The sequence below is a fragment of the Papio anubis genome, chromosome 6, assembly GCF_008728515.1.
Source record: "Papio anubis isolate 15944 chromosome 6, Panubis1.0, whole genome shotgun sequence".
Taxonomy (NCBI): Eukaryota; Metazoa; Chordata; class Mammalia; order Primates; family Cercopithecidae; genus Papio; species Papio anubis.
Window position 1 is genome coordinate 63,549,447 of NC_044981.1, and position 20,017 is coordinate 63,569,463.

The window sequence follows — 20,017 nt, forward strand, 5'->3', positions numbered from 1 at the left end:
CTTTTTAGAGCCTCTTCAGAACTCTATTCCTGCTCAGCACGACTCTGTTAACTTTTTTGAGTCTAGATTCTCTGCATAGAATGTGCAACGGGTATCATGGTATTACAGTACAAGAAGAGAGAACATATGCTTAGTGGTTAAGATTACAGACTCTGGAGACAGTCTGTCCTGGTACAAATCTTGGCTCTGTCACTTATGAGCTTTGTATCTTGGGCAATTACTGAATTTCTCTAGTCTCAGATGCCTCAGCTATAAAATGGAAATAATAATAGTACGTAACATATAGGGTTCTTTTGACTCTTAAATAAACTAAAATATGTAAAGCACTTAGGAACTACCTTACACATTTTAAGCATTTGAAGAAAATAAATGTATTATTTTCAGTTATCAAATCTTACAGGTATCAAAACAATATCAAACATTTTTTTTCTGTACAATTTATATATTCCACACAGCAATACTTCAAAGTTGACTGTAATTCTTACTTTGTTTTATTCCATTTGATTTTCCTTTTGAAGCATAAACTTAACATGTTTAGTAACAAATCTTTATTCCAATATATAACTGAAATAGTTTCAGAGCCTGGTAAGCAAAGAATTTCTCATATATTCTTCCTTCACCTCCCACCAAATATAAAAATTTTCATAGGCTCAATAATTACTTCCTTATGGGAAACCACTTAGCAATAATTTAAATCAGTGGTTTGCAAACCAGCTGTCTTGAGTTTTGATATCTTAAGTATCTCTGTATCTGATACCTAAAATGACAAAAATTTTTAAAAGTAATCAGCCTTATCACCAAATATTAAGAATATTTGTATGACCCTGACCTAAACAATATGCTGAGAACAACGTAGGAAGGTACTGTCGGGAATATTAGAGTTTTCAGACCTTCAACTGGTTTCTATTCTCTAGTGGTATAACTTGTTTAAACTGAAGGGACTTATTATCTGGCCACATTTAGCTAGACCAAAGCCAATATCATACCTTTTTAAGGTCCACAAATAGTGATTTATTGAAGTTACATGTTTCAACCTCCTCTTGGCCTAGATAAGAAGTTGAAAGCTGTGTCCAGCATCCTTCTTATTCTTCAACGAAATTAGCTGATTTTGTGAATTTATAGAATGACTTATTTATCACTATTTAAACTTATTTCCAGAAAAGGGATTCTAATCCCTTATATTTAATGGATATTGTAACACGGGAACAATTTTACAATTTATCTATTGGAAATGGTATACAAGCAAGTTCCCACAATTTTGTTTATTCCAAAGTCTACGTTTTACTCTTGTCAACTTTCTGGTTTGCTCATCCAGAAGCATCTATGAATATGCTGATTTCATGAGGCAAAGTAATACACATTTTCATTCAGGGTTCATCCAGGAAAGAAAAGCAATTTTTGATCTTTCACAAACAGATCTTAACACAGGGAGTTGTTTACATTTGTGATAGAATAGCTCTAAAGTCAAACAGAGGATAGTGAGGCAATTCAGAGGTTAGCAACAGCAGAAAGCCACTACACACCCCAGCACTAGATAAAACAAAAAAAGAAGTGAGTATACACCCAGAACACCTCTCACTAAACAATCTTACCTAGAATCCAAAGGGCCTGATAAATGTGGTTTCCCATGTTACAGACCAGAGCAGAGGAAAGGAAATGGATCTGGGAATAAATAGGCAGTCATCACTTACACAGGTAGTGTACAAATCGAAAGCTCTCTAGCACTAATCTGTGTGATGCTCAGACTGTTAGCATCAACATAACTGGAAAGCTTTTGAAAAGGTAAATTTATATGGCGCACCCAAACATACAAGTGCAGAATATCTGAGGGTTGTCCCAGGCATTTGTGTTTTAGCATTTATATCGAATTATCAGACTAGATTATGGTCAAATAAACTTCGTTGTCTCCTCGCTTTTACCTGATTGACACTGTACCATTCTGGGATGATAATGTTCAGATAGTTTGGCATTTGTGAGAATCAAAACTGCCTATTAAAACTTGTGGCAGGTTTGCTAACTAGAATAAAACATATTGTTCTACTTTCACATTTCATCAAGAACACAGTAAAGACACCTACTGATTATAAGTGGGCAGTACCTTAGTTGTATTTCCTGAGAAGTCAGTCAAGGGTTGGAGTGAGTCACTGTAGTCAGTTCTGACTGGGTGTGGTACTAATGATTCTAGACAGTTGGCATAACAAAGAAATATATATGAAGAATCTGGACCTATCTCTGTACTGATGGTAGCAAAAAATAAACTGCTTAGCAAACCTCTTTTTTCCTAGCCACAAGATATAATTCTTCCCTGTCACTCTTGTCTTCTGTCCGCTATGAATAGATTTGAGGAATACAATGTTGTTAGCTGAAATATTCTATTCAGTTTGACACAGTGAATTTGCTCTATTATTTTCTGTCTTAACTTGTATTTGCTTACTCTTCCAAATCAGTTTCTTAACTTTCCACACTCTAGGGAAGCTTTCTGCCTAGTATTTATTTTGCTCATTGAATCGTTTCATTAACTTCAATGCTTTGCACAACTTTTTTGTTAGTTGCACCCATAATGACTTTGAATAATAGTTTCAGTATTCCAGTGTGCTTTTAAAATTTCTATGGCTTGCATTGACTTTAATACCAACACAGACAATATAGCTTGGCAATTAGCAATTTCCTCTTTTGGCCGATCAAAATGTGTATAATTATAAAAATTGCAAATATATCCAGTAGAAAATATTCAATAATTTTGCTGTTAATCATCTCAAGTTTTGGTATCTTCATACTTCATTAAACTATTATATTTACTTTAGGAAACTACAGTGAAATTGCAAAGGAAACTATATCTTAATATTTCTAGTTTATAAAAAAGCCACATTGCAGAACATGAACAAGAAGGTGTGTTTTTTATAAAGTCATTATAACTTTACTGGTGATCAAACAAATGTTCTTTGCACAAATTTAAAATTCCAGAATAGCATATATATTATACAGCTGACATGCAAACAAGGTTTTTTAAGGGAACAATAAAGCAAATACATAAATATTCTTACATGTATTCTTCAAATACTTAGTAAAAAACGGAATATATAAACTGGATTAGAAGATCCCCATGTTTAGTTTGTGGTTTTCAAGAAAAGAATGCCTAGTAGGAGGAATATCATTTAAGGTAGGAGACCCCATCCAGAAGATAAACCTTGGAATAGTGTTTACAGATGTCAGCCTGAAGGTCTTAGAGGAGAAAGAGAATCACTACGCAGAGAATCTGATTTGTGTGTAACAAGGCATCAGAAGGACTGCACAGGTCAAACTGCGGAAGCAGGGAGAAGAAAAGAGTACAAGTACAGTGACTAGACCTGAGGCCACTGGAATCTAGGTAGGTAGCAAGCATGTTCAATGACTGATGGAAAAAAAAAAAATTTCAGACTTAGGGTGCTAAACATTATGTGCCAGATTCTCCTTTTAAGCATTTCTTGGTGATAGTATGAGGATGGAAGAAAACAACAACAAAGAAAAAAGGAAAAGTGTTGCAGAAACTAAGAAAGGACACATGGACGAGGTTGTAGTGATGGTTGAAGAAGAAAATAAGACAAAGGGGTGCTCTGTGGTATTACAAAGCTTGAAATTTCTCTTTAAAATGTGTTATATGTTTGTTATAGAATACTTTCTTATGGTAAGAATTCACACCATTTTAGGAATCGGTTCTGGGACTTCCTTTTGCTAATGCTATCTGCATCAAAAACAGTTTGCAAATTTGCCGCTCACTAAGGAAAATGTCTCCAACTGAAAGAGATATAATGATATTTCACAATTGATATTTCAAAACAAATAACCCCAGGCCATTTGTTTACAAAGCTTTCTGTCAATGAAATAAATTTTAGTCTGTACCCTTTATGAACTATTGTCCTTTCAGTGCATAATACAATCTGTTCCATGTAGAAAGACTTCAGTCAACTGTGTACACTTGAATTAAAGTGTGTGAAAAATTGTTTAATCTCCGGGATCCTCTTCCCATGTGGGAGTTGACATTGACCTTGAGATCTTCAGAGCAGGTTTTCCTGTCAATTATCTGAATCTTCTCCCACCTAGCACAGGGTCTGGTGTCCAGTTGTAGCTGGCTCTCAATGAATTTAATTTCCATGAATAATTCTCATTGTAGAAATATAGTCATGTGATATTCACATTTCTCATTCTCTCTTCCTCCCTCTCCCTTCTATATTTGCTCTATAACAAGGTCAAGAAAATGCTAATTGTATAATTATTAACTTACCAAGTTATCTGTGGATAGTTCAATAGATATTCCTATACATTGATTTTTTTCACACGTGAGTTTCTTTGTAACATGGATTCCTAGAAAAGTAATTTTATACATATTGCCAAATTATCTTCCAGTGGGGTTCTTCCAGTTTACATTTTTATAAGGAATGTATGGTCATACTGTGAAGTATTAAATTATTGTTTTAATCATTCACATAGGAGAAAATGGCATCCAAATGTGGTTATATTTGTGTGTATGTAGTTGTGATCAAGTTGAACACCTTTTCATAATTTAGAAGTTTTATTTTAGTAACTCTTATTCTTTGCCCATTTTATTTTTTAATATTGACGTTTTCATCCTCAAATATAATAGTTTTATTTAAAGAAATTATACCTTTGAAGTGTGACTTGTAACTATTTTTTGCAATTTTGACTTCTTTACAGTATTTTTGCCACATAATTATTTTATGTTTATGCATTCAAATATCTGATATTATTTTTAATTTTAGAGCTTCACCATGTTGTATCTTGCCTACAGAGACTTTCTTTTTTTTAATTTCAAAATATTTTGGGAAATAGGTGGTTTTTGGTTACATGAATAAGTTCTTTAGTAGTAAGGTGTGAGATTTTGGTGCACTCGTCACCCAAGGAGTGCATATTGTTCCCATTGTGTAGTCTTTTATCCCTCACCCCACTTCCACCCCTCCGCCTGAGTCCCCTACGTCCTTATATCATCAGGTAAATGCAAATTAAAACTACAATGAGATACTACCTTACTCCTGCAAGAATGGCCATAATGGTAGAGTAAAAAATAATAAATGTTGGCATGGATGTGGTGAAAAGGCAACACTTCTACACTAGTGGTTGAAATGTAAACTAGTATAACCACTCTCAAAAACAGTATGAAGATTCCTGAAAGAACTAAAAGTAGAACCACCATTTAACCCAGCAATATTACTACTGGGTATTTACCTAAAGGAAAAAGCATTCTTGTGCCTTTGTGTTCTCATGGCATAGCTCCAACTTATAAGTGGGAGCTGATGATATTTGATTTTCCAATCCTGAGTCATTTCACTTAGAATAATAATCTTCAGTTCCATCCTGGTTGCTGCAAATGCTATTATGTCATTTCTTTTATTACTGAGTAGTATTCCATGACACCATGGCTATCTCATGTTTTTGCCTCACAGCTCTTAAGATTCTTTCCTTTGTCTTGACTTTAGATAACCCAATGACTATGTGCCTAGGTGATGATCTTTTTGTGATGAATTTCCCAGGTGTTCTTTGAACTTTTTGTATTTGGATGTCTAGATATCTAGCAAGGTCAAGGAAGTTTCCCACAATTATTCCATCAAATAGGGTTTCTAAACTTGTATTAGATTTCTTCTTCCTTAGTAACACCAATTATTTTTATGTTTGGCTGTTTAACATAAGCCCAGATTTCTGGGAGGCTTCATTTTATTTTTATTTTATTTTTCTTTGTCTGTCTGATTGGGTTATTTGAAAGCCTTGTCTTCAAGCTCTGAAGTTCTTTCTTCTATTTATTCTAGTCAATTGTGGACACTTTTCACTGCATTTTGTATTTCTCTAAGTATGTCTTTCATTTCTAGAAGTGTGATTGTTTTCTGCTTATGGTATCTATTTCTCTGGAGAACTTTTCATCCATGTCCTATATATATATATATATATAAAATTTCTTTAAGTTGTTTTTCACCTTTCTCTGGTATCTCCTTGAGTAGCTTAATAATCAGCCTTCTGAATTCTTTTTCTGGCAATTCAGAGATTTCTTTTTCGTTTGGATCCATTGCTGGGAGTTGGTGTGATCTTTTGGAGGTGTTATAGAATCCTTTTTTGTCATAATATTAGAATTACTTTTCTGGTTCGTTCTCATCTGGGTAGACTATTTCAGTGCAGAGGTCTGAAACTCAAGGCCTGCTGTTCAGATGCTGTCATCCATGGGTTGATTCTTTGATGTGGTGCTCTTCCCCTTTCTTTAGGGATGGCACATCCAGAGAGCTGAACGGTAGTGATTGTTATATCTCTTCTGGGTCTAGCCACCCAGTGGGGTTACTAGGCTATGGTCTGCTGTGGGAGAATGTCTGCAAAGAGTCTTGTGATGTGACCTTTGTTCAGGTCTTCCAGCCGCAGATATCAGCATCTGCTCTGGTGGAGGTGGCAGGGGAGTGGGGTACTCTGTCACAGTCCTTGGTTGTAGATATGTTTAGCGTGCTGGTTTTCTTGAATGCTGGTTGTGCTAGCAGTGAAGTTGTCACATGGACACACTCAGGACCTCTGGTTAGCCAAGATGTTGCAGCCAGTGGAATTAGGTATTGTCTTCTCCTTCCTAAGATCATGGATATTCTGTCATGAGTTGTTGTAAAGGCCTGAATTGGTTGGCTTCCAGCCAGGAGGTGGCAATTTCAAGAGAGCACTAGCTGTTGTAGTAGCGGCGGGGGTTGTGGGGATAGTGCTAATCTTGCCCTAAGTTAGCCAGGGTAACTATTTTGGTTTCTCAGGTGATGGGTGGGGCCTTAAAGCCCCCAAGAGCTTATATGTTTATATTGAGCTACCAGAGCGGGTAGAGAAATACCATCAAGTAGGGGCAGAGTTAGGCTGGTCTGGACTCAGACGTTTTTGTGGCGGGGTTTGCTGGTTTGCAAGGCCACTATGAGGGATGTGGGAGGTGGTTCTTGGGCCAATGGGGTTATGTTCAAGAGAGGATCTTGGCTGCCTCTGCTGTGTCATATAGTTCACCAGAGAATGGGGAGATAGCTGGTAGCAAGAAGCCTCACACAGTTCTCACACAGCTGGGGAGTGTCCTGCTCAGACCTTGCCCCAGGCTGTGAGCTTCCCTGCTGAGAAAGCAAACTTGCCTTATGGATTTCACCCCTCTCCATCTGGTCACTCCATTAGTGGTGGCTCCTGTGCTCATATCTGCAGCAGCTTCTGCTCATCTCCTTGACTCTGCTCAGGAATATTTGTGTCCAGTCGAAACTACTACCAATTTCAGTTGGAAGCTTTCTTTATCCCACAACACCTCCCCAATTCCACTTGCTGCCTTCCCTGAGGGCCCCTGTGAGATATAGTCAGGAATGGCCTCCCAGCGTTCAAGCTGAAGACTGGGAGTGCCTGCAAGTCTCTTCCTGCTGCTTCTTCTACTTTTATGTTTCATATGACTCCCTAAATTTGTTTCAGCTTTAGGTAAAGTTAAATCTTTCTCCTGTGATCTGGATTTTCGGATTTCCTAGTGGAAATGTGGGTTCAGAAGCAGATTTTCCCCCTCTCACACCGTGGGAACTCACAGTTTTTGCCTGTTTTGTGGATTTTTCAGTGGCATGTCACTTCTTTCAAAGGATCTGTGAACTTTTTTTAGTTTTCATGGTACATTCCTGTGGTAGCTGTTGGAGAATATCATGGTGTGAGTCTCCACATGCTGTTCTGTCTGTTCAAGTGGAAGCTGTATGTTAGCCATGTCTCCTATCCGCCAACATGTCTCTCTTCCCTGTTTGCCTACAAACACTTTCACAAGAGAAACATTAGATATAAATAAAGCCATCAATTCAGAAACTGTACAATTTCAAAAATTATATTAGTAAATGGAATGCTAAATACATATTTTTTGATGAAATAATTAATAATCACAATAGTTAAGAATCATGAATGATATGGTTTGGTTGTGTCCCTACCCAAATTTCATCTTGAATTCCCAGGTGTTGTGGGAGGGACCCAGTGGGAGGTAACTGAATCATGAGCGTGGGTCTTTTCCATGCTGTTCTTATGATACTGAATAGGTCTTATGAGATCTGATGGTTTTAAAAACGGGAGTTTTTCAGCACAAGCTTTCTTCTCTTGTCTGCCACCATATAAGATATGCCTTTAACCTTCTGCCATGACTGTGAGGCCTCCCCAGCCAGTTGGAACTGTAAGTCCATTAAACTTGTTTCTTTTGTAAAGTGCCCAGTCTTGGGTATGTCTTTATAAGCAGCATGAAAACGGACCAATACAATGGATAAATATATTCAATTATTTTTCTAGGTCAGCATTTCTCAAAGTTTAATAGAACTCCAGTTGGTCAGTATATAAATAAACACACTGTTAAAAACTCCCCTGTGGTTACATAAATTTAGATTACGCTGAATTATACAGAGATTCAGTTTTTTATTGTATCACTTTTAAAGTTTTAAATAAGATTATGTAAGCAACTTATATGTATTTGTCTTAGTTTTAGGTTCCACCCACCCTCTCTCTCCAAAGCAGAGTCTAAGTCAAAGGTTCCAACAGAAAGTGATTTATTTGCTAAGTGACCCCAGGAAGGAAAAAAAAAAAGGAAAAGAAAAGAAAAGTAAAAAGAAAGAAAAAAAGTGGGTAAGTGACACACAAATTTTAAAAAAGTACAGAATATAGTAGTGGGAGAGTTATCACTCTGGGCAATTTAGGCTCAACCCCACTGTGGATCTCTGCAGACTGGGCAGAATACCAGAGTTGTTCCACATAGAGATGAGAAACCTGAGGGATTTATTCATCAGCCTCTATTCATCATTAATTGAAAGCTGTTCCCAGTGATGTTAACTGCCTGGCACTTCCATAGAAAAATGCTAGCATGATTAGGAATGATGAATGCTAGGAGGATTTGGAGAGAGCACTAACACCCTCTACTAGAGCTGCCATTTTTAAAGTAAATTTACCCAAGAGCTTGTGGAGAGAGAAGAAAAGCCTCCACACATGTCCAACTCTCTGTCTACTTTCTTCCCTCTAAGGATGGATTGCTATCTTCTTGGCCAATTTGCAAAATATAAAATGTGCTACATCTGTGAGTAGACAGAACACTGTGCTTGCAAAAATTGTGTTTTTGTTTACAGTTGTCTTTGGGATTTTCTTTCATCTTTACTGCAGGTCCAAATCCAGGAACAGCTTAACCATGCTGACCTCTCTCTCTCTCTTGCTCTCTCTCGCTCTCTCTCTCTAAGCATTCTGAAATTAACGATTGCTTCAAGTTCTTCCACCAAGCATCTGATTATAGGAGATAAGTTCTAAGATTTAGATATTGGCTTCAAGAAAGCTGAGATGCTTCATATTTTGTACTAATTTGGATAGGCCATAATACCAAGCTGTTTTATTTAACACTAATCTACATGTTACTGTGAAGGTATTCTGTAGATGTAGGTAACAGCTATGACCAGTTAACTTTAAGAAAAGGACATTACACTCAATAATCAGTCAAAGGCCATAATGGCAAAACTGAGGCTTCTTGGAGAAGAAGAAATTCTGCCTCAAGATTGAAGCATTAAGTCCTGTCTTCCTGCCATGTACACCCACACAAACACACAAAGTCATTTTTTGCTAAACTCTAAGTATTTGTTCTAAGAAATATGCCTTTTGGTGATTTCATCATTGTGCATACCTCATACAGCGTACTTACACAAACTTAAATATTATTGCCTGCTACACACCTAGGCTATGTGGTAGAGACTATTGCTTCTGAGCTACAAAACTGTACAACATGTTGCTGTACTTTACTCAATATTTTATGCAATTATAATACAATGGTATTTGTGTATCCAAATCTGTCTAAACATAGAAAAGATGTAGTAAAAAATACAATATAAAAGATAAAAAATTGTACACCTGTAAAGGGTCCTTTTCAGGCATGGAGCTTTCTGTGTGTCAGTGAGAGAGAAGTGAGTAAATGTGAAGACCTAGGACATTACTGTACATTTTTTTAATGACCGGTAGTGCAGTAGGTTTGTTTACACAAGCATCACCACAAACATGTAAGTAATGAGTTTTGCTATAACTTTAAATGGCTATGATGTCACTAGACGAAATGAATTTTTCAGCTCCATTATAATCTTATGGGACCACTGCAATATAGGTGGTCTTTCATTGACCAAAATGTCACATATAGCACGTGACTCTGTGTGTGTGTGTGCATGTATATACATATATATATGTGTGTGTGTATATATATGTATGTGTGTGTGTGGTGTGTGTGTGCATGCACACACGCATTTTTTTCTCCTGCTGGCTTTATTTTTTGGCGGAATTATGACATACATAAGGAGATAATAGACCCTAACTGATCTTTCGGATGAAGGAATTTGTTCAGATCCAGTATTACCAGAGCCTTGAAGTTGAGTATCAGGGTATGGGCCCATCTAAAAATAAGGCAGTATTTTCTTCCATTATGTTATTGGGCCTTTTTTGTGTATCTCACTCAGAAATTTTACAGAAAAAGAAGCAAATGTCTGATGAGATTCAGGTGGTCTTTGGATATTGTATTAGTGCATTTTCACACTGCTGACAAAAACATACCCAAGACTGGGAAGAAAAAGAGGTTTAATGGACTTACAGTTCCACATGACTGAGAAGGCCTCACAATCATAGTGGAAGGCTAGGAGGAGCAAGTCACATCTTACATGAATGGTGGCAGGGAAAGAGAGAGAGCTTGTGCAGGGAAACTCCCGTTTTTAAAACCATCAGATTTCAAGGGACTTATTCACTATCATGAGAACAACATGAAAGACCTGCCCCATGATTCAATTACCTCCCATCAGATTCCTCCCATGATACATGGGAATTGTGGGAGTTACAATTCAAGATAAGATTTGGGTGGGGACACAGCCAAACCATATAATTCCACTCCTGGCCACTCCCAAATCTCATGTCATCATATTTCAAAACTAGTCATGCTTCCTACATTTCCCCAAAGTCTTAACTCATTTCAGCATTAACCCCAAAGTTGACAGTCCAAAGCCTCATCTCAGACAAATAAGTCCATTCCGCTTATGAGCCTGTAAAATCAAAAGCAAGTGAATTACTTCCTAGATACAGTGGGGATACAGGTATTGGGTAAATACACCTATTTCAAATGGGAGAAATTGGCCAAACAAAGGGGCTACTGGGCTTCACACAAGTCCAAAATCCAGCAAGGCAGTAAAATCTTAAAGCTCCAAAATTATCTCCTTTGACTCCATGTCTCACATCCAGGTCATGCTGATGCAAGCAGTGGGTTCCCATGGTCATGGCAGCTCTGATCCTGTGGCTTTGCAGGATGTAACCACCCCATCCTGCCTCCTTTCATGAGCTGGCACTGAGTATCTGAGGCTTTTTCAGGTGCACAGTGAGAGCTGTCAGTGGAGCTACCATTCTAGGGTCTAGAGGATGGTGGCCCTCTTCTCACAGCTTCACTAGGTGGTGCCCTACCTAGTGAAGGGCTCCAACCACACATTTCCCTTCTGTGCTGCCCTAGCAGAGATTCTCTATAAAGGCCCTACCCCTGAAGCAAACTTCTGTCTGGATATCCAGGCATTTCCATACATCTTCTGAAATCTAGACAGAGGTCCCCAAACCCCAATTCTTGCCTTCTTTACATTCGCAGGCTCAACACCATGTGAAAGCTGCCAAGACTTGGGACTTGCACCCTCTGAAGCCATAACTCAAGCTCTATATCGACCTCTTTCAGCCATGGCTAGAGTGGCTGGGATGCAGGGCACCAAGTGCCTAGGCTGCACACAGCACAGAGACCACTGGCCTAGCCCACAAAACCACATTTTCCTCCTAGGTCTCTGGGTCTGTGATGAGAGGGGCTGCCGTGAAGACCTCTGACATGCTCTGGAGACATTTCCCCCATTGTCTTGGAGATTAACATTTGTCTACTCATTACTTACGCAAATTTCCGTAGCTGACTTGGATTTCTCCTCAGAAAATAGGATTTCGTTTTCTATCACATTGTCAGGCTACAAATTTTCCAAACTCTTATGCTCTACTTTCCTTATAAAACTGAATGTGTTTCATATCACACAAGTCACCTCTTGAATGCTTTGCTACTTAGAAATTTCTTCCACCAGATACCTAAATCATCTCTTTCAAGTTCAGAGTTCCACAGATCTCTAGGGCAGGGACAAAATACCTTCAGTCACTTAGCTAAAATATAGTAAGAGTCACCTTTGCTCCAGTTTCAAACAATTTCCTCATTTCCATCTGAGGCCTCCTCAGCCTGAATTTTATCGTCCATATCACTATCAACATTTTGGGCAAAGTCATTCAACAAGTCTCTAGGAAGATTCAAACTTTGTCACATTTTCCCGTCTTCTTCTGAGCCCCCCAAACTTTCCCAACCTCTTCCTGTTACCCAGTTCCAAAGTCATTTCCACATTTTTGGGTATCTTTGCAGCAGCACCCCATGCTACTGGTACCAATTTACTGTATTAGTCTGTTTTCATGCTGCTGATAAAGACATACCCAAGACTGGGAAGGAAAAGAGTTTTAGTGGATTTAAGTCCCTGGGATTTTCATACTGTGGGTTGTCACATCATAATCTCTTGTGTTCTGACTTTTGCATTTGTGAAAACAACACACTGAGACTTGTGGTCTGAAGGCATAATACAGGCATAAATAGCCAAACAATCATTAAATTGTTATCATAAGGTAACCCATATGATAATGAATTAACCCATCTGATATCCAGTGTTCCTATTTGTAATATACCTGAAATACATGTTATTAGGTTGGTGTAATTACTTTTACACCTTGTGGCTGGGGAGGTCTCACAATCATGGCGGAAGGCTAGAATGAGCAAGTCACATACTACATGGATGGTGGCAGGTAAACAGAGAAAGCTTGTGCATAGAAACTCCCATTTTCAAAACTATCAGATTTCATGAGACTTATTCACTATCACGGGGACAGCACAGGAAAGATCCACCCCTGTGATTCAATTACCTCCCACTGAGTTTCTCCCACAACACGTGGGAATTGTGGCAGTTACAATTCAAAATGAGATTTGGGTGGGAACACAGCCAAACCCTATCAGACATCAAGCCAAATACCATATAATATTACCAAAACTCATAGTCCACTCATTCTTAGAATAGTTTGAGAAAGTTTGTCTTTTATATACGACACTCTCTTTAATTCTACCACTTCAGCAATAGCAACAAATCAACCAGTATTTCTGCCTCAGCTTTCTAGAACACATTTACTCCAATTAACTCCTTTGAGCATAAACAGAGTTTATATTAAATTAGTGCAAAAGTAATTGTGTTTTTGCCATTACTTTTAATAGTGAAAACCACAATTAGTTTTGCACCAACCTATAACATATATTTCAGGTATGTTACAAATAGGAAAACTGAGTATCAGTTGGGTTAATTCATTATCATATGGGTTCCCTATATTTAATGATTATTTGGCTATTTATGCCTATATTATGCCTTCATGAGTCCCAGTTTGTTGTTTTCATGAATGCAAAAGTCAGAACACAATGGATTATGATGTGGCAACCCACAGTCAGAAAATCCTAGTGACTTAACAAGAATTAATTCTTCACTTGTCTTTTCTGGGCCTGGGATTCTTTCCAGGAACACCATCCTCCACGTGGCTCCTCAGAATTCTAGGTTGATGGAGGATCCACAGCCTGCTGCTGCACTATCTACAATATGTGATGTCTTCAGCAATGCAACAGGAAAAGAAATATTGCGGGGTCTTAAGTCATTGACTACATGCTTTGTTAAGGAAATGATGCATATTACTTCTGCTCAAAATACATTGGCTTGAGAAGTTACATTTCTACGTATTTTTAAACAGTTTGGAAATATAATCTCATCCTTTACTTAGAGTAAAGGAAGAATTGGATGAGCAAAAATATTAGAAGTCTCTATCTCAAGCTAAAAGACTTTAAATTAAAGCTCCATGCAGAATTCACAATATACAAAGAGCCCAGGAATTATTCCACATTGCCTAAATTAAAACGTTTGAGTTACTAAATGCTTTGTGTTTTGTACTATTGCAGATATAACTTTGCGCTGATGGATATAGTATTATCTGTATCTGAAAGGTATGATATGTAACAATTTTTGGAGTGATAGTGGGCAATATAAGGAAAATAATAAAAAAGCAACAGCAAAACATATGCATATCGTTGATATAAAATGTCCTGTATATTATTTTAATATCCAATGATAAACACCATTTACTTTAAGACATCTGTAAACGTTAGGAAAATAAACCAAACTCTAACTTTCGCCATTTATGCACAATACAAAATATTAAAGAATGTGTTAATATATCTATGCAATGTCAGTTCATGGTAGTTCTACAGGGCCTTTACTTTTCCTAATGTAGTTTCCTCCAAAGAGAAGACCTTGCAGTTGCTGTATTTGTTCCTGCTGAATGAGAATGTCATTTTATTCATAGTAACAGATGTTGCACCTGGTGGTTCATCTTTTACATTTAAGAAAATTTACACCAAAACAGGGAGTTTTATGAAACATCAATAATTTTACAAAATAAATATTCAACCCATAAATTCTTTTCTAAAAAACATAAACATGCTTTTATTCCACAAAGTTAATGTGATTATTATTATAAGTTGGCCATAATTTCAAAACTTTAAAATTTCACTACCTGAAAATGAATGAGCATTTTCTTCAAATACTCATTACTTCAAATCTGGAATTAATTGCATGTAGCACTTGTTCCTTTAATTAAGTATAACTTGATCTTGACTTCTAATAGTAGTTAAACTGAGGGTCAACCATATTTTTATATTTGGTTGTTATGTTCCTGAGTGTGACAGGTGCTGAAACTTTCCCATATCATTATAATCAAGGAATAAATCTTACTGTCACTAAACCTTCAAAAAGGAGGAAAGCTGAAATATATTGATTAAAATTAATCTTGTCACATCAAATTGTATCACCTCTCTGAAATCTTTGATGAACTTTTAGAGAAAGTCAAAATGAAAATAACTCAGAGCCTGAAGACCACTCTATGTACAATTTACCTTCACTGCACCTCTTTAAGCAAATGTTTACTGGGCATCCACTATGTGCCTTATGCCTTACCCTATGCACAGCTCTGGGTATAGAATGGTGTTGAAGATCAACTTCAATGGAAAGCACAGTCTGAAATGGAGTTAGCTTTCTGACAGGCAAAGGGGCTTTACCTTATTAGGCACTGGCCAGTCATTGGATGCAGCAACCCCTAAAAAGAAGTCATGACTTTGAGCAAGGTAGCCAGCCAACCTCTAGAAGCTAGTGGTATATGTGTTTCAGTCCTAGAGCTAAGAACTGATCAACATAGAGTCTATGCAATCCCTTCCATCAGAGAGTGTAAGCATAATTATATAATATATATTACACACAAGCTTCCTTGTGGTCCTGTAATTCATTTTTAATTCTTTTTAGTGAAGTAACTGGTAAAATTCCTGAAAGATAAGTCTTAGATCTGGTCTGATTTGATTCACTTTCTCATATTTATTCCATTGTTAGGTAAGTATGAGTAATATCTTCACATACTAATTCTGAAAAGATATGAATTCAGCTATGGCCTTAATACATTTTCTTCAATAGAAAAATAATGTGCTACTATATTTTTTGCATCTTATTGGGGTACAGGAAAATTTATGTGCATAATAGAGTATTCATAAATTTTTTGAAATGACGAGTAAGTAATACTGTGATGTTCCATTTAGAAGCATGTTAATAAAAATGATTTAAATATAGTGTCATAAAGAATGGTATTATACAAAGTTATCTGAAGCAGGCACTTGCTATTAATTTAAGGAGAATCATGTGGATTTTCCTACATCAGTTACTACATGTAATTTTAAATGACTGTTTAACCTTTTTATGGATTCGACTACTTTTGGTCTAGAATGAGATTAAGGGTTGTTCAAATATGATCTAAATAGAGATGTTTAAAACTACTTGTAACTGCATGTGATTCTGCAGTTATCTTACAAAAAGTCACCCTTCAAGGGCCCTGACCTCCAGGATATGTTTTGCATGCTCAAAAGAACAAGAGATAATAGAGGTATTAATGCAGCTATTCGGAAACTAACAGAGCATTTTAGATCTCAGAAAAAAATGTTCCCTCTGAGAGACATATGCCCATGGAGATGAATGAAGAGCATGGTTAGCCTGTTGAATCCTTGGTTAACTGCCTGACTTGCTAGTCTCATCACATGATTTAAGGAGTAAAAATTAGACCCTGCTATAGAGTCAAATACATACCAGGTTCACTTTCTGGGGCTAGCCCATAAGGAGATTAGCAGCCTAGGATTTTATTTCATTGGGAGTATGCAAGTTATTAGACGATGAAGGTAGTATACTAGCAAGGTAGATGTCCTCCTTTGTATGTCAAGCAAATCTAGAAGCAAGAAAGCCAAAAGGCTTAGAAAAATTCGATCAGCAATGTGCAGATATTGAAGCACATATTCTCAAACTTCTGCTATGATAACCCTGGAAGTGTGTTCAAGAGTACTTGGCACTCAGAAAAGCAAACTCATTCTTGCATCTGCAATACCTATTGACTTCAGAACATATTCACATTATGCATCAAATATTTAATATAAATAAAATGAGTAAATGCCATTGAACTGGGGTCACTTTGACAAAGTCTGATTTGAATCTGAATTTAGAACAGTTCTCTACAGCATAAAATACTTATGTTTCTAAACAGTGACAGAAAATAAAACATTTTGAATAACACTTCATGTGCTCTTCAAAGAAATTTCAAATAAATTAGCTCATAATATGTAGAGTCCACCAAAATGAACTAGATTAGTTGTATCTAGAGGTGGAGGAGACCTATATAAATAAAACAAATATAACTTTCATGACAAAATCTACAACAAATAGAAAACACCTGTTGAGCAACTATAAGTTAGAGAAAGTTATTGGGGAGTTCAACTGTTTTGCTATTAACTCTGTAAAAAAGTATTTTCAGTTAAGTTGTACATTTTAAGACTATGCCATTTTTATTTATCTGGATGCTGTGTGCCTGGCTTTTTCTTTTAGGCTCTTGGCTAATTGTATCAAGAAAAAAGAGCTGTGATCACCCAAGATGAACGTAGAAAAACAGGCAAAGCATTTCCCAAGATTTAGGGAAGAAAAGAGGGCATGCTATAGCAGCAGCATGAGTGAAGCCACCAGTGTTTCCATACATCAGCAAATGGACTGAGAGTCTCTGACTTTAACCTGTTCCATTTTCAAGGCAGCTCTGAGAGCGTTTCACCCTGGCTATACTCGTATCTCTTTCTAATGAGCATCCTCAGAAAAGTAGGTATGTAACTACACCTAATCCCTGAGAGTAATAATTGTACCTATAAAAAGGAGTCTTCGTGCCATCTGGAAATCATGCACATACATAAATATTTTCTTAAAAAATTAACTTGCCTGTAATCCCAGCACTTTGGGAGGCTGAGGTGGGCAGATCACGAGGTCAGGAATTCGAGACCAGCCTGACCAATATGGTGAAACCCCATCTCTACTAAAAATACAAAAATTAGCTGCGTGTGGTGGCGCATACCTGTAGTCCCAGTTACTCAGGAGGCTGAGGCAGAAGAATCACTTGAACCTGGGAGACAGAGATTGCACTGAGCCAAGATTGCACCATTGCACTCCAGCCTGGGAGACAAAGCGACACTAAATAAATAAATACATAAAAATAAAATAACTAGTCATCTGTCCAGTGAGTAAGTGAAAACAACACATTACAAAAAGAGTAGAATACTGGCATAAAAACAGACATATAGAACAGTGGAATAGAATAGAAAGCCTGTTAATAAACCCAAGGATATATAGTCAGCTAATTTTTCGCAAGTTCACCAAGACACAATAAAGAAATAATAGTCTTTTCAGTAGATGGTATTGGGAAAACTGGATATTCACATGTAAAAGAAAAAATTTAATTATTACCTTACACTATACACAAAAGTCTACTCAAAATAAAGACCTAAACACAATAACTAAAATCTTAAAACTCATAGAATAAAATATAGGGAAAAAGCTCCTTGATGTTGGTCTTGGCAATGATATTTTGGACATTATATCAGAAGCTCAGGCAAAAAAAGGAAAAATAAACAAATGGGTCTACGTATAATTAAGAAATCAGCAGCAAAGGAAGCAGCCAACAAAATGAAAAGCTGGAAGATCAGGAGAAAATATTTGTAAACCATATATCTCATAAAAAGTTAATACTCAAAATATGTAAGAAGAGAGTACCTGCTTTACATGGTTTGGCTGTGTCCAGGATGTGTTTGCTTTTCCTTCCACCATGATTATGAGTTTCCTGAGGCCTCCCCAGTCATGTGGAACTGTGAGTCAATTAAACCCTTTCCCTTATAAGTTACTCAGTCTCAGGTATTTATTAGCAGTGGGAGAACAGACTAATACAACACACAACAGAAAAAAATGAAAAATTAGAAAAGGTTCTGAACAGATAGTTTTTCAAAAAAGACATACAAATGTCCAACAGGTATATAAAAATACACTCAACCTTACTAATCATTAGGGAAACACAAATAAAAAGAACAATAAATATCACTTCAAACCTATTAGGGTTGCTATTATAAAAACTACAAGTGTGGAGAAAAGGAAACCCTTTTACGCTGTTGGTAAAAATAAAAGTTGGTAAAACCATTATAGAAAATTGCATGGAGACTCCTCAAAAAATTAAAATAAAATTGTTTTAATAACTGTAAATATAATTATATAAACCAGCACTCTTTTTCCAGGTATATACCCAATGGAAATAAAGTCAGTACTTCATAGAAATAGCTGTATTCCCATGTCTGTTGCAGCATTTTTCATGGTAGCCAAGATAAAGAAATAACCTAAGGGTATATTGCTGGATAAATGGATAAAAGAATTGAGTTATATAAAAACTGACTCAAATGTTAACCTCCTTTGGCAACACCCTCACAGGCACACCCAGGAACTCTACTTTTTATTGTTCAATCCAATCGAGTTGACATTTAATAGTAACCATCACACAGCTCAATCTTGGATTAAAATCAGAAAGTTTTTGAGCTCATGAGATGATAGAGTTTATTAGCAGTTTAAACAAGTCTGTGAAACTAATGTTTGCAATTGACTTATTTACTATAGATTCCTCCTCCTAACAATGCTCTTTTGGAGTGAAAAAAATACATGCATAATAAAGATTACCTATTATAATTTGATTTAGATTTCCATTTGTTCCCATATATTAAGTAGGTGGACAAATAAGGTTGAACATATTTTGTCTTATTTTTTCCATTATATGGAAAATAGCAGTCATTATTAAGTTTTTCCTTAAATAACATTTTAGAATATACTAAAATTCCAAGTCTCATGAAATCATTTCCTTGGATCATTATTGATGTAATGTAGAATATACAAGACAAATTATTGCCTAAAATATAAACTTTGTATGTGCATAGATTGCTTTTTAAGTTTGCAAATTATTGGATGATAACTTTTTAGTAACAAGGTAATTGGTTATCTAGCATAGGCTCATGCCCTTGTTTTATTCTACAAAATATTTATTAATTCTGTTTTCAATGCTTATTTGATCTACTATATGATCTAGCAACAAAGAACCAGATAATATATGGATAGTGAGACAAATGGGATCTTGACGAAATGATAGTAAAAAAATATATTTGTACTTTCCTTAAGGTGAAATATTATCCAAAGTAAAATGCAGTGTTATCTTCTCTTTAAAAAAGCATTTTATATGTGTGTTATATATTTATAACTGGCATAAACTATAACTCTTATGTATGTATAGCTGTTACATATGAATAACATGCAATGGTTATATATGTATAACTCTAAAAACTGGCATAAAATTTTATATATGTGTGTTGTATAGGTGAATACATAACACATATTACTAAATGTTTTAAACTAAATGAACTTTTAGTTTAAGATTTTGCTATTTTTCAATAATATGACAGCATCATTGAATATTTTAAAATAATAGAGAAATGGATGAAACTAAT